Genomic DNA, 14,009 nt, shown 5'->3' with positions numbered 1-14,009 from the left:
ACGATAAATAAAATTGCGAGAATATAAATTGCGATAAATAAATTGCGATAAATAAAATGTAATCTGTTAGCTAGGAACAGTTAGCTAGGAACAGTTAGCTTGGATTCTTAACAAAATTCTTCTCATAGTTAAATTGTTTGTTTCTAACAAATTTTATTTTTTCCAATATGTTCTTCATTATGCCACTTGTTGGATTCTGATAGATCAAAATCCAAATATGAAATTGAATGAAAATGGTTATTCTGCGGTGAACGGATACGTATATCAGTGGTTGTAAATAGGATAGTAAATAACTGTTGAATTAGATTTGAAAGAATGTACAGTGTACTTATTAATGTGAAATCTAAATATTCCTCGGGTATTACCTACCCGTTAAGATTTTTTCACCAATAACAGTTTGTACGAAAGAATTTTTAATTATAATCTTTATGAAAATATATATACATATATATTTTCCTCAGATGAAATCATGGATTTAATGAGTTAATATGATATTAAACTCATTTAGTTTTCGGTTGGGATTAGAATGAATAATCTCTAAAACTTTAGAGATTACATAATCGCCATGTAGAACGAAGATAATTGTTGTAGAACGATACGTAGTACGATGATTATACTCGAGGTACAGAATGAGGTGTTGAGGCATGGATTGTTGATGGTACTGGTGGTGCCGGTGATGTTGCTGAAGCTGGTAAATTTTGCAGCATATTCTCCAAATTGATTACTCGAGCGCGAAGTTCGTTGACTTATTCTATTATTCCGGGATAATTGTCGGTCAGAACGAGCGGATGAATAAGGTTTAGAATTTGGGATATCATATAATCATTGCGAGATATCCTAGAAATGAGGGTGAATATGGTGTTTCGGACTGGTTTGCCGGTATGTGCTTCAGGTTCATCGTCAAGAGGTGAATTTGGTTGGTGGAAGGGATCGCCTTCTTCGCGTCTCCAGTGATTAAGTTGACTACGAACCTATCAGATGAATTAGAGATGGTTGATTAGTTGATTCATTCTGGTGACGCTGCTTCCGGAGCTTAGGTGAACATCCATGTCGGAATAGCTGTCGAGTTCCGAAGAAATTGAACTAGTGACGAGTTCCATTTCGTACGGTTGAATAAAGGATTTTTCGATATAAAATGATTTTCCGGCTATCGAGTGGTATTCTAATTACATAGAATATCTATATATATAGAATAAAAGATTTCGTAGATTGCGGAGGAGTTTACGAAATATGTCAGGCAAAGTTTACAGTAACAGATATGCTAAGATATGAATTATCAAATACGCTAAGATATGAATTTTGTCTATACACTATTTATGCAGTCAATGCCGTAAAATGTGTCTAGACTAAGAATGATAAGCAGGTAATTCCCTAAGGATGATAAGTAGGTAATTTTCGACATGAAATGATAAGCAAAATTTTTGACATGCTGACACGGTCGAAGTCCAGACTCACTAATGCATCTTAACAACTATCAGTTAGACACACTAATGCAAGACCTAGTTCGCTAAGACCACCGCTCTGATACCAACTCTAATAACCCGTCCTAATCCACCTGGATGAAGTCATCAACATTTGGTCCCATTGCGAGGTGCTGTCCTAAATATGCCATGAATGACTCCATGTAATATGAGCAAATGCACAGCAGAAGATTTCTTTCATACCTGAGAATAAACATAATTAAAAGTGTCAACCAAAAGGTTGGTGATTTCATAGGTTTATCATAACAATCATTTCAATATATTAATATATCACAAGATTTCTGTTTATAAATATATGTACACTCGCAAGCGTATAAAACCGTTCTGCTTATGTTAAGGCCTCAGTAACCAACCTTAACAATAATATATTAAGTCATCATCGCAAAGATGGATATGTACACTCGTAAGTGTATAAATAATCCTCGAAGTACTAAACTTCCGCCCACTAGCTCTTATGTCTAGTGCAGCCTACAGGATGGGGGTGTTAAGCCCGATAGATCTATCTTTAGGATTCGCGCTCACATGCTCTTATAACATATAACTAAATTACCTAGCACATCAATCCGCAGAATGTCATTTTTAATCACTTGTCTCTATTTCGTAAAGCATTTATAAAATATTGCATGTATTCTCAGCCCAAAATATATATTGAAAAAGCAATTAAAAAGGGAGCAAATGAAACTCACCATATTGTATTTTGTAGTAAAAATACATATGACGCTACTGAACAATGCAGGGTTGACCTCGGATTCACGAACCTATATCATTTATGTATATATATTAAAACATATTCTTGTAATCAAATATATATATTTTTTTATTATTAGTGATGTAATTTATACCTTTAGTATTTTATAAGTTTCTTTATTTATTTATGTATTTTCATTTTACATATAGAAATATTAATATAGTTAAATTTTGTAATTTAAATATATATTTTTATGTATATAATCTTTATTTATATACTTATGATCTTAACATTGTTATTAAAACTGTTATTTTCATAATTAATATTATTTTATAATAATGATATAGATAATACTAGTAAACAAAATGATAGTTTTTAATTAAAAAGGCCATCTTGTTATAATATAAAATTTTCAGTACAAATATTAATCTTAATACTAATAATAATAATAAATTGATAATAATGATAATAATACTAATAATACTAATCATACTTATGATAATAAAGATATCATTAGTAATAATAGATATGTTAATAATGATAGTAACAATAATAATAATACTTATACAATGATACTAATACTAATCTTAATGAAATTAATAATATCTTGTGTTATTTTCATAATAATACTAATAGTAATAATCAAAATCATAATAATGTTACTTGTATCAATATTAATCATCATAACTATAATACTTGTAATAATAATAATAATAATAACTAATAATAACAATGTCAATAACAATAATAAAGATAATAATCATAATAATAACAATAATAAGGATAATAATAATAATAATAATAACAAAAGGCTACCTTTTAATGTTTTCTCAAAAAAAAATTGCCCACGACCGGGCTCGAACCCGCGACCCCTCGCTAACCCACAAACATACTTAACCAATGTACCATTTTAGTTTTTCTGTTTAATATTACGATCCCCATCTATTTAACCCATCTGTTTGTTTCCTATGTTCTTCTTCCTCTTCTTCCTTAATATTTAATTCGACAGCAGGAACAAATTACCAACAATGATTTCTAAATTGTGTTTTTGGACTTGCAACCGAAAGATACTCAATCTATAATAATCCTTAAGTTAATTAAAAGCAAAAAAAAAAATTTAAAGAACAATAAAAAAAAAACTGTTACCGTCGCTGTATGGGAAAGAAAGAAAAAAAAATGATTTTGATTCTAGAGAACTTTTTAGATTAAACTTTCTTCTTGAAAAAGGTTTTAAATCAATCCTAAAAACGTTAGAAATCTTCAATTGAACCGAAAACTTCAACACGATTACGAATTTTTGTCAAGAACAAAATGGTTGACTTTTTTATTTGAAACTTTGACTCGACAATTTAGATTCGTTAGAAAGAATTGAGGTTTGAAATTTTGGAAGTAGTTTGAGTAGAACAATCCTAACCATACTGCATTTAAAGATTTTGAAAACATAATCGAATTCGATCTTTTAATAAAAAGTTGCAGCGAACAGGGGTATCGTTCTATTTTCTGTGTTTTCTTTAGTTTTCTTTTCAATTGCAGGAGGAGTCAGCATTATATAAGGATAGATATTGACTATGTGAAGTAGTACATGACCTTATCGATTGAAACCGACTGGTAACAAACTGGCGACATAATATTCGTTCCAAAAGAAATAAAACAGAAATTACAGAAGTTAGATAGGGACTTGGAACTTAATTTTTGTTTATATCCTGGATTGTATTCACGTGAAAAGCTGATAAAAAGCAGGATTAAGATTTTATACAGATTTAATTGATACAGAATCTTAATTATTTTATGAGTTTATGTAATTAATAATTTATATATATAATTATATTATTAATACAATAATATTGATTTATTTATTGTATCTGAATATATATATCAGTGTATATATATATGATTTTATATACTTGTATATATCTCTGTATTTATATATCTATATGTATATATATGTATTATGATTTATCTTATTAATTAATAATTATAACTATAATACTACTTTTAATGTTATAAATAATAATAATAACATCTTATAATAATATAATAATATTATAGATGATAATAATATCGATAATAATATTGTTAATAATAATAATATTAATTATAATGTTACTAATATTATAATTTATTATTAGTAATAATAACATTAGTGATAAAAATATTATAACGATTTATTTATCATACTTCATATCTATATATAATAATATCCCTACTACTGATTTTAATATTAATGATAATAATTTTTTTTATAGTGATGAAAGTAATAATATTGATATAATAATTTTTATTTTAACTTGTAATTTTTAATATATTAATATTACATATTGTTTATGTAATTTTATAATTTATATAATGTGATAACTTATATTAAATAGTAATTTATTATATATATATATATATACACACACATTACAATATATAAATAATAAGTATTGCTAGAAATCACATATATACATATATATTCATGATAATATCATGTATATATTTATATATAAATACTTAATGGTTTATTATGTTATATGTTTAATTTCAATTGATTAAAGCTTATTTTATTAACTCAATGTATTATATATACACTTTTATCTTTATATATATTTATTTATATACTTACTTACACACAATGGTTCGTGAATCGTCGGAAGTAGTCATAGGTTAAATGAATTCATTAAAACAGTTCAAATATTTTGAGACTCAATATTACAGACTTGGCTTATCATGTCAAAACCATATAAAGATTAAGTTTAAATTTGGTCAAAAATTTCTAGTCGTCACAAACTGTCTGTAGTTTTTCTGATGATCGTAGTAGTATATAGGAGTAGGGATGAAATAAGAATTAAATTGTGTAAAATTGGGTTTAATGAATTTTTTAAATTAAATGGGTACATATGGTAGTTTTAGTATTTAAATTGGGTATATATGATATTATGTTATTTACTTGGGTAAATATGTAATTTTAAATGTTGTAAGGGTATATATGAATAATTGTGACATGTGAAAATTACACTTGGCTTAATATGCAATATTTAAGGAGCTAATGACATGTAAGCTAATCAAATCTCTCTTTTATATATAGATAGATTCTCGTATAGATTTTTCTTGTTCGTTTAAAAATGGAAGAACGTATGCCTCTAGAGCTTTATAGATATCCTAATCTTCCCTGAACTTCTTCCTCAAAATTTCAGATGTTAGTTCGTAGATCGTGTATCCATCCTTCCAGAAGGTAAGTTCTCCCGTTAGATTTTGTCCACGATCATTTTTGGATATTGAACATCGTTTTTTCTTTAGAAATTGGTTATAGAAAGTGGGATTATGAAAATGTTGACGTTCACCAATTTATTTTTCTAAAGGTTTGAAAAGGGCATTGTTGCTAAGCTGACAGTCATGCAGGAACAAATCAACTATCAACTTGTCATTTGAATTGGAAGTTGAAGTTCGTTGGTTTGTTTCATTATTACTGTGATTGTGATTTGGAAAAGAACCTATGTTTCTAGACTTTCCTTGGAAGAAAAATGTTTTATTGGTTTCTGAATAGTAGGAGAAATACTATCTTCGTAGTGGGAGATATCGGATATTTTGATGGATTTCAAGGATGATTCTATTTGTTGGTTCATGTTTTTGTTGTTTTTTAAGTTTTGAGTAAAATTAAGGAAAAATAAAGCAAATAAAGTTTCTTCAAAGTTCACTTATTAAAAATGTCTTTGGATCGTTCGCTTATGGCAGTACTGGTAAGTAAAGTTTATCACGATCCAAGTGGCGAGTCAAAACTTTTGTGCGGAGGCAGGATCCTTTTGGTCCCAATAAATTGGCGACTGTTCGAAAAATCTAACAACCAAGTCCAACCGTTAATCCTAAAAACCACTTTACCTTGGAAATAAATTGATTATAACGTATATTACTAAACCAGTTCCCGGCTGCGGCTTCGAAAACACTTGATGCAACCTATGCTAATCCACCCTTACTGGTAAATATAAGGCTTGAGTCTTAAAAGCACATTGATTATTACTGGTCATTTTACAGCGACATGATTGTTGACTAGGGTTTCAGTTTTAAATTTGTATATAGTTGGAGCTCAAACTATATGCTACCTACTTGTTTGATATTACCAGTAAGTAGTAAGTATATGTCGTGACCCGTCAAAATTCCTATTGACGTGTTCACGATCAAAGGTCCCACAACGAAGGTTGCCTTGTATATGCTACGGAGTATGTTTTATAAACGTTTTATATTCAATTCAAAACAAGTTTTCCACATGTGAGCAATCACTATGTAACATAGTCAATCCCCATAAATAATAAGTTGCTAAATATAGCAGGTTTCCATAAATAGAAAGTTCTTGAAAAATAGAAAGTCAACATTTAACCATTACCAGTGTATTTAAATAACCAAGTGAATGCAAAAATAAAGTTTAAAATATGGCATGAGAGACTCCATGCAGCACCTTGTCAATCAAGCAAACAATTCAAATAGCATAAGCACTTCATAACCCTGAGAATAAACATACTTAAAAAGTCAACACAACGATTGGTGAGATATAGGTTTAAGAGATATGTACAACAGTAAGTAAAGTAGACCACAAGATTTCTACGTTCAAAACATTTCAAGAGATTCTACCAAAAGTTGAGCACGCGGTAACTAAACTTAACGTAAATATTAAGTACCCCTGAAGAAAAATACACCGATACATGTGTACCAAAACTCAAATAATATACGTCCGTTAACTGCTAGCGATTAACTAAACCGGACGGGGATGTCAAACCGTCACGCCCACTGATTCATAAACCAGTAGTTACTAGTTACCAAAGCTAAGGGATTTTCATATCAAACTCAGTGTAGAATTAAAGTAGTTAAGTACTTGTGTCTATTATATAAAAAATGTATGTATTCTCATCCCAAAAATTTAAAGATTAAAAGTGGAACTATAACTCACCTTAAAGCACATCATCAGTTCAACAGTGTCGTAAGTTCAAGTATTCACGGCAATCAAAAGTAACCACCTAATAAGTATAAGTGATCAATTAACATCTAACATAGATGGTCGGGTCATAATATAACACAATTCTAATGCTCGTACTAGACACGCAATAATTAAGAAAAGTCAACACAAAAAGTCAAAGTTAAAAGTCAATGGTCAAACCACAAGTCAACTCAGAAAGTCAAGGTCAAGGTCATACTCAAAAGTCAACCTTGAATTATCCATTAAGTATTTTCAAAATATTATTACTTATATTATGATTAATTATCTTTTAAAGTTTTATAAAATGGAATTCGGTTTAACGATTAAAATACACGATTTTTTAAAAAAAATATTCAAATATCACTAAAATATGAATAATGCCACTTTAAATAGTTTATTTTACAAGTAAAACATCCATATAAAAATAATCAAGTTTTAAACCTTAGCCATTATCTATAAAACAATTTTTATTTGTAAAAACATCGGTTTAAATGTACATTAACAGCAGCAATTTTCATATTTTCTAGAAAAATCATTGCATCTCCGTTTCAGTTATTGTCAATCAAAGATGGATTGTTTTTAAGTTAAGTATCTACAGAAAAATAACCATAACCTAAATTGGCCTAGAACAGCCCCAACAACTCAATACGTTTAACATGTCAAATCAGTTTTTCAGTAATCGTATTTTTATCATATCTTTCAACTCGTTCGACAAAAACGCATGATATCTACATGAAACTTATTATTTTTCATTAAAGAAATCAATGAAAAATTTCTTATTACATGATTCTAAGTCAAACTTTTCCAGATCTCAAAAATCAAATACGAATTTTAAACCAAAATTAAAATAATCATTACTTACAAACTGTACATCGAAAACACGCGATATCTAAATGAAAAGTTATTAATTTTTTGAAATATTTTCAACTACATAAAATTCATAACCTAAAAATATCAATTTCAAATGTGTATGTTAAATATTAAATTTAGGATTTATAATCAAAACTTTTTTTGGACAAATTAACGACTAAAACATTTCACACAAACATAGACACGAGCACTAGTATTGATTGTACTATGTAATTGAAGAAAAATCGGAGATAAAAAAATATAGGGTTCTTAGATCTTACCTAAATCACAAAATTGCACGGTGAGAAAGAAAGATCTACTCGCGAGGATCACATATATATAATTTAATTTGAGATTGAAGAAGTAATCAAGATGTAATTGGATGATGATGGTGATCGCTGGTGATAATGATGAATGTTGACTAGGATGTCGACTGGGAGAAGACCAGTGAAAAAGTTGGGCAGTGATTTGATTAGGTTTAGGTTTATCTTCCCTTAAATTCCAAATAAGTTTCGAAAAATGACACTCTCCCCCCAGGGTGCCGATCGGTTTTCATGGCCCAAGGAGTTCCACAATTTTTTTTAACTTATGGCACATACATATAAAAGCCTAGCAATTAATGGTCTCAAAAAAGTTAAATTGCTAATGGTCTCTAACTGTCGTCAAGTTTAAAACATACAAAGTAAAAATAAAAATTCGTAATAAACTTAATAATCCAAATAAATATTATAAATAATATTTATCAATATGAAATAACATAAAAATGTTATTTCATCTATCCATGACTAAAAAGTCGATAACGATCGTTAAGCAACACTTAACATTTATAAGAAATTTCAAACCAAGTATCACGTAAATGTTATAAATAATATTTATAATATATTAAAATAAATTAACGTCAACTAATTCACGTATGATACAAAAGTTAAATATAACAGTCGTCAAGAATAAACGGAGAAAGTTGACAAAAAAATGCAGGTACAGTATAACCCGAGATCGTTATTTGAATATCATTTTGACTTGAAACAAAGGTGGTTGTTTATTAAGTATCTTTTAAAAAAATACGCAAAGTAGTTAAAGTTTTGGTTTGCTCTAGGATTTTCTAATTATATAGAACGCTAAAATTGTTAAAGTAAATAAAGATAGATATGTTTATTTATAATGACTTGATCAAGTAATAAAAGCAGGGACTCGAAAAAGGTAGATTGATTTGCTTATGGTAAAATTGATCTCCTATCAAGCTAGTATAGTTTCTACCTTGATATGTCACTAAGAACTAGGTTATCGTGATCTCACCGAAATAGGATATAAAACCCCCAATGTCATCTCTAGATGGGACCAAACTGCCTTTTATGGATTTAAACTTTGGCTAATGCATAAGGTGATATATGAATAACATATTCGGCTTTTCTTAACCCTAGACAAGGACAATCAGTTTATTAGCGAGTGTTAATCCTCAAAGAACAACCTACTTAGTATTAGTGGCTAGTGGTTTCTAAGTTTACCTTAGTTGGTGGAAACTTATCGCAACTAATAAGACAACAATATTCCTTCATTTTGAAAGAGTTACAAAACCCCAGATCATATGACAATATCTCTAGGATATGCTTCTGACGCAGACCATGTCTTTCGGTAAGTTACAATACTAAAGTACCGAGTCTTACGTTGACCATATCCTCAAATCAAACAATCTACTATGAGAACTAGACAACACTATACAATTTACAAATGTCTACTCGTAGTTTCTAAATCCATAATATGGCGTTTAACAAAAATAACTACTTGCCCTTAATAGAATTGATCAATTCCTATTAACAGGTTATAGCCACATAGATAAATAAATGGTATTCCGTAAACTAAATATCAACTATAATCAAGATAATCAAGATGAGCAATTTTTAATTTAAGATTCCTATTATTATAGCATGCATAATTTAATTATTAAAGATAAAACATTCGATAAAAATAATAACAGAAAAATATCACAGAAAAAAATCTTAATCTAACAATAATATCAAAAGCATAATTAATGATAATAATAAAGGTAGATAAAGGATATAGATCTAGATATATTGAATAAGTCTGACTATTACAATAGCTGACACCTTCCGAATGACACACCTGGCTATTACAACTCTTTACGTTCACCACTAGATATTAACTGACTAATAAACAGCTTCCTAAAGGTTGATATGCCTTAGACCGTAACTCCCTAATTAATCCCGAAGGATTAAAGAAGTGTGTGTAAAAGTATGGAGAAAAGATGTGAGGTGTTGTTTGAAATGGTAAAGGTATGGGAATATTTATAATTGAGGAGGGTTGGTAATCTTTCAAAATTGGTCCCTGAAATCCTTGACAATTTTGGTCTCGAGATTTCTTCCTTGAAAATTTTATCCTGATTGGAAAAAGGGATTGATGTGTCAAAAGTGTGTGCAGTAGTGCTTAACTTATCTTTCAACTTTTAAATTTATAAAACCTTTATTATTACACTTTAACACCCTAACGAGCAACAAAACCCGATCAGATGTAGTATTTTAGGTTATCGTCCCAAGAGAGCGTAGATGCGGATAAGAGTTGTTTTATTTAAATAGTTTAATTCTTATTAAAGAATTAAAGATATATTTTTATGTCTTTTATGGGATAGATTCTTATCTCTTAGGGAAGAGATGCTTTAAAGATAAACAAAGCAATAAAATAAAACAAGGAATTGAAGATTCAAAATAAACATAAAAGCAATTACATGAACGAATAACTCATACGGGAATTATATTAGGCAAGTTTCATAACTTATATTAACACAAAGCAGAATAATAATCATAGACCAACTATTATCCCTGAGCAGGTTAAGCTAAGTGTTGCATATCATTCAACAAGTAGGACTTAAAGCATATGCTAGATATGTGATGTGCATAACTAACATCTTAATTCTTCATATTTAATTCAATTACATGATACATATCAATCTTGTGATGAGGATTAACATGCAAATAGACTAACAAATTATATAAGCTATTAAACACAAAGTAGATCAACTCAAGTTACTACCTGAAAGTCAATTACTACTAAGTTTTCATGCAATCATTAATTAAACAAACCCAAACAAAAGTTCTTCAATTAAGCCTAACAATATCAAACTATATTATATAAGCGTAATTCCAATTAAACAAGTTTATCACTATTATGCAGTTTAACCTAGTTGCATGCAATTCAATTTAACAAGTTTGATGGACTAGATCTAAACAAGTAGCATGAATTGAATAATAGATCATCGGACCAAGTACTAATCAATCCTAAAATCATGTTATTTAATCATTAAGCATGGCAAACAAGTATATTTAAGCAAAACAGATTCAAAACAATTCAATCATCATTACAGAAACTCGACCATACATATATAGAAAAGAACCAGAACTGTACGGATAAAGCACACGAAGCCGTCGGCTTTGTTCCCACCAAGCCGGCAGCTTGGAAGGTGAGGCCGGTGGCTTCATCTAATTCCCATATGAAGTTCAGTTTTCGTCCATGTAACCACTATGAACGTTTAGTTCATAGCAGAAGGCGAACATAAACAATTAAAGTAAATAAAATAGACTAAACAATAAAGTAAAGATAGAATCATACCTTAAAAAGGTAGATGTAAGAAACTTGAATTAAAACTTGAATGATCTTGGTTACAATGAAAAGTAAATCTAATCTAAGGGTTTTAGAGAAAATCTGATAATGCTAAAAACGAACACATATTTCATAGCATTATCCTTCAAGAAAGACAAGCTTTTAGTTGCAATTGTTCTATTTACAAGTGATATTCGTTTAAATATTAAAAGGTGAAGACAAAAGACAGATTCGACGATTTGAAGATGCAAACGACCAAAAAGCTAAAAAGTACAAAGTACAATCCAAGTGGTTCAATTTATTGATGAGAAACGTCTAGAAATTACAAGAATACAAGCCGCAAAATGCAAAGTACAAGATATTAAATAGTACAAAAGGACGTTCGAAAATCTGGAACTGGGACATAAACCGAGAAGAAACGCGCAACGCAACGGAGCTAAAATTACGAGTCAACCATGGACAAAAATATAATATAATATATATATAATTATCTAAAATTATATTATATTATATTATATATATTAAATAAATCAAGAGCCGCCCACGTTTTAAACTCTATATGAGCTGGGACAGCTGGCTATGCGATCGCATGGCAAGGAAGAGGAAGAAGCATGCGATCGCATGGGCCAAAATATCTGGTCAGGTCTATAAATAGCACAAGAATTCGACGAGTTTATGTACACCTTCATCATATACTTCTCTGCACTCTCTCAAATATATTTATATTTATTTTATAATTATAATTTTAATATTAAGTTAATAATAATAAGGTTATAGTGGCGAATGTTTTAAGTTTGTAAGTCGAAATTCTGTCCGTGTAACACTACGCGATTAATACTCATTGTAAGTTATGTTCAACCTTTTTAAATTAATGTCTCGTAGCTAAGTTATTATTATGTTTATTTATGCCGAAGTAATCATGATGTTTGACTAAATATTAAAGACGGGGTTATTGGGCTTTGGACCATAATTGGGGTTTGGACAAAAGACCGACACTTGTGGAAATTGGACTATGAGCTATTAATGAGCTTTATATTTGTTTAACTGAATGATAGTTCGTTAATTTAATATAGAGATTTACAATTTGACGTATTTATAAATAACCACATACACTCGATCGGATACGATGGGCGGGATATTTATAAGTACTAATAATTGTTCATTTAACCGGACATATGGATGGATTAATAGTCAATGGACTCATTAAAACAGGGGTGGATTACATACAAGGACACTTGGTGTAATTGTTAACTACGTATTAAAACCTTGGGTTACACGCAGTCGATAACCTGGTGTAATCATTAACAAAGTATTAAGACCTTGTTACAGTTTAAATCCCCAATTAGTTGGAATATTTGACTTCGGGTATAAGGGAAATTTGACGAGGACACTCGCACTTTATATTTATGACCGATGGACTATTATGGACAAAAACCAGATGGACATATCGAATAATCCAGGACAAATGACAATTAACCCATGTTAATATATTAAAATCAACACGCCAAACATCATGATTACGGAAGTTTAAATTAGCATAATTCTCTTAATTTATATTTCATCGTACTTTTATTTACCGTCATTTTATTTATCATACTTTAAATTACTGCAATTTTTTATCGTACTTTTATTTATCATCATTTACTTTACTCTTTAAATTAAGTTATATTTATATTTAATATTTTACATTAGGTTTTAATTGTGACTTAAGACATAAAATCGACAAATCGATCACTAAACGGTAAAAAACCCTTCTTTATAATAATAATACTACTACTTATATATATATATATATATATATATATATATATATATATATATATATATATATATATATATATATATATATATATATATATATATATAGCGTTAAACTCAGCTAGCTCCCTATGGAACGAACCAGACTTACTAAAAACTACACTACTCTACGATTAGGTACACTGCCTATAAGTGTCGTAGCAAGGTTTAGGTATATCCATTCAATAAATAAATAAATAACTTGTATAAAATTGTATCATATTTAATAGTATTTTGTAGTAAAATATAATCTATTTCGTACTACACCTCGCACACATCAAAATCCTAAAAGAAAAACGAAACTAAACTAAACTATATTGAGTTGTACTCAATTGCACACCTAAAACTGAGACTGAAGCCCTCTATTTATAATATTCAGAAACGGTAACCAAGCCGGCGGCTTCAGTGGGAAGTCGGCGGCTTGCCTTAGGTCGGTGACTCCTTCTGCAAGTTTAACTTAATCCGCAACCACAAAACACGTAACCGTCATAATTAAGCCGGCGGCTTGGTAGCAGGCTGGCGGCTTCAGTGATCCGGCAAATCTTTCTGATTTTGTTTCCAATTTTACTTTAACTTGGTTGTTAAGTTGAGAAACCGTGTTCATTAGGCCAGCGGCTTTAGGATGAAGCCGGCG

Source organism: Rutidosis leptorrhynchoides, chromosome 10, assembly GCF_046630445.1.
Source record: "Rutidosis leptorrhynchoides isolate AG116_Rl617_1_P2 chromosome 10, CSIRO_AGI_Rlap_v1, whole genome shotgun sequence".
NCBI classification, from domain to species: domain Eukaryota; kingdom Viridiplantae; phylum Streptophyta; class Magnoliopsida; order Asterales; family Asteraceae; genus Rutidosis; species Rutidosis leptorrhynchoides.
The sequence above is the reverse complement of the archived record's forward strand: the minus strand, read 5'-3'. Positions refer to the sequence as shown.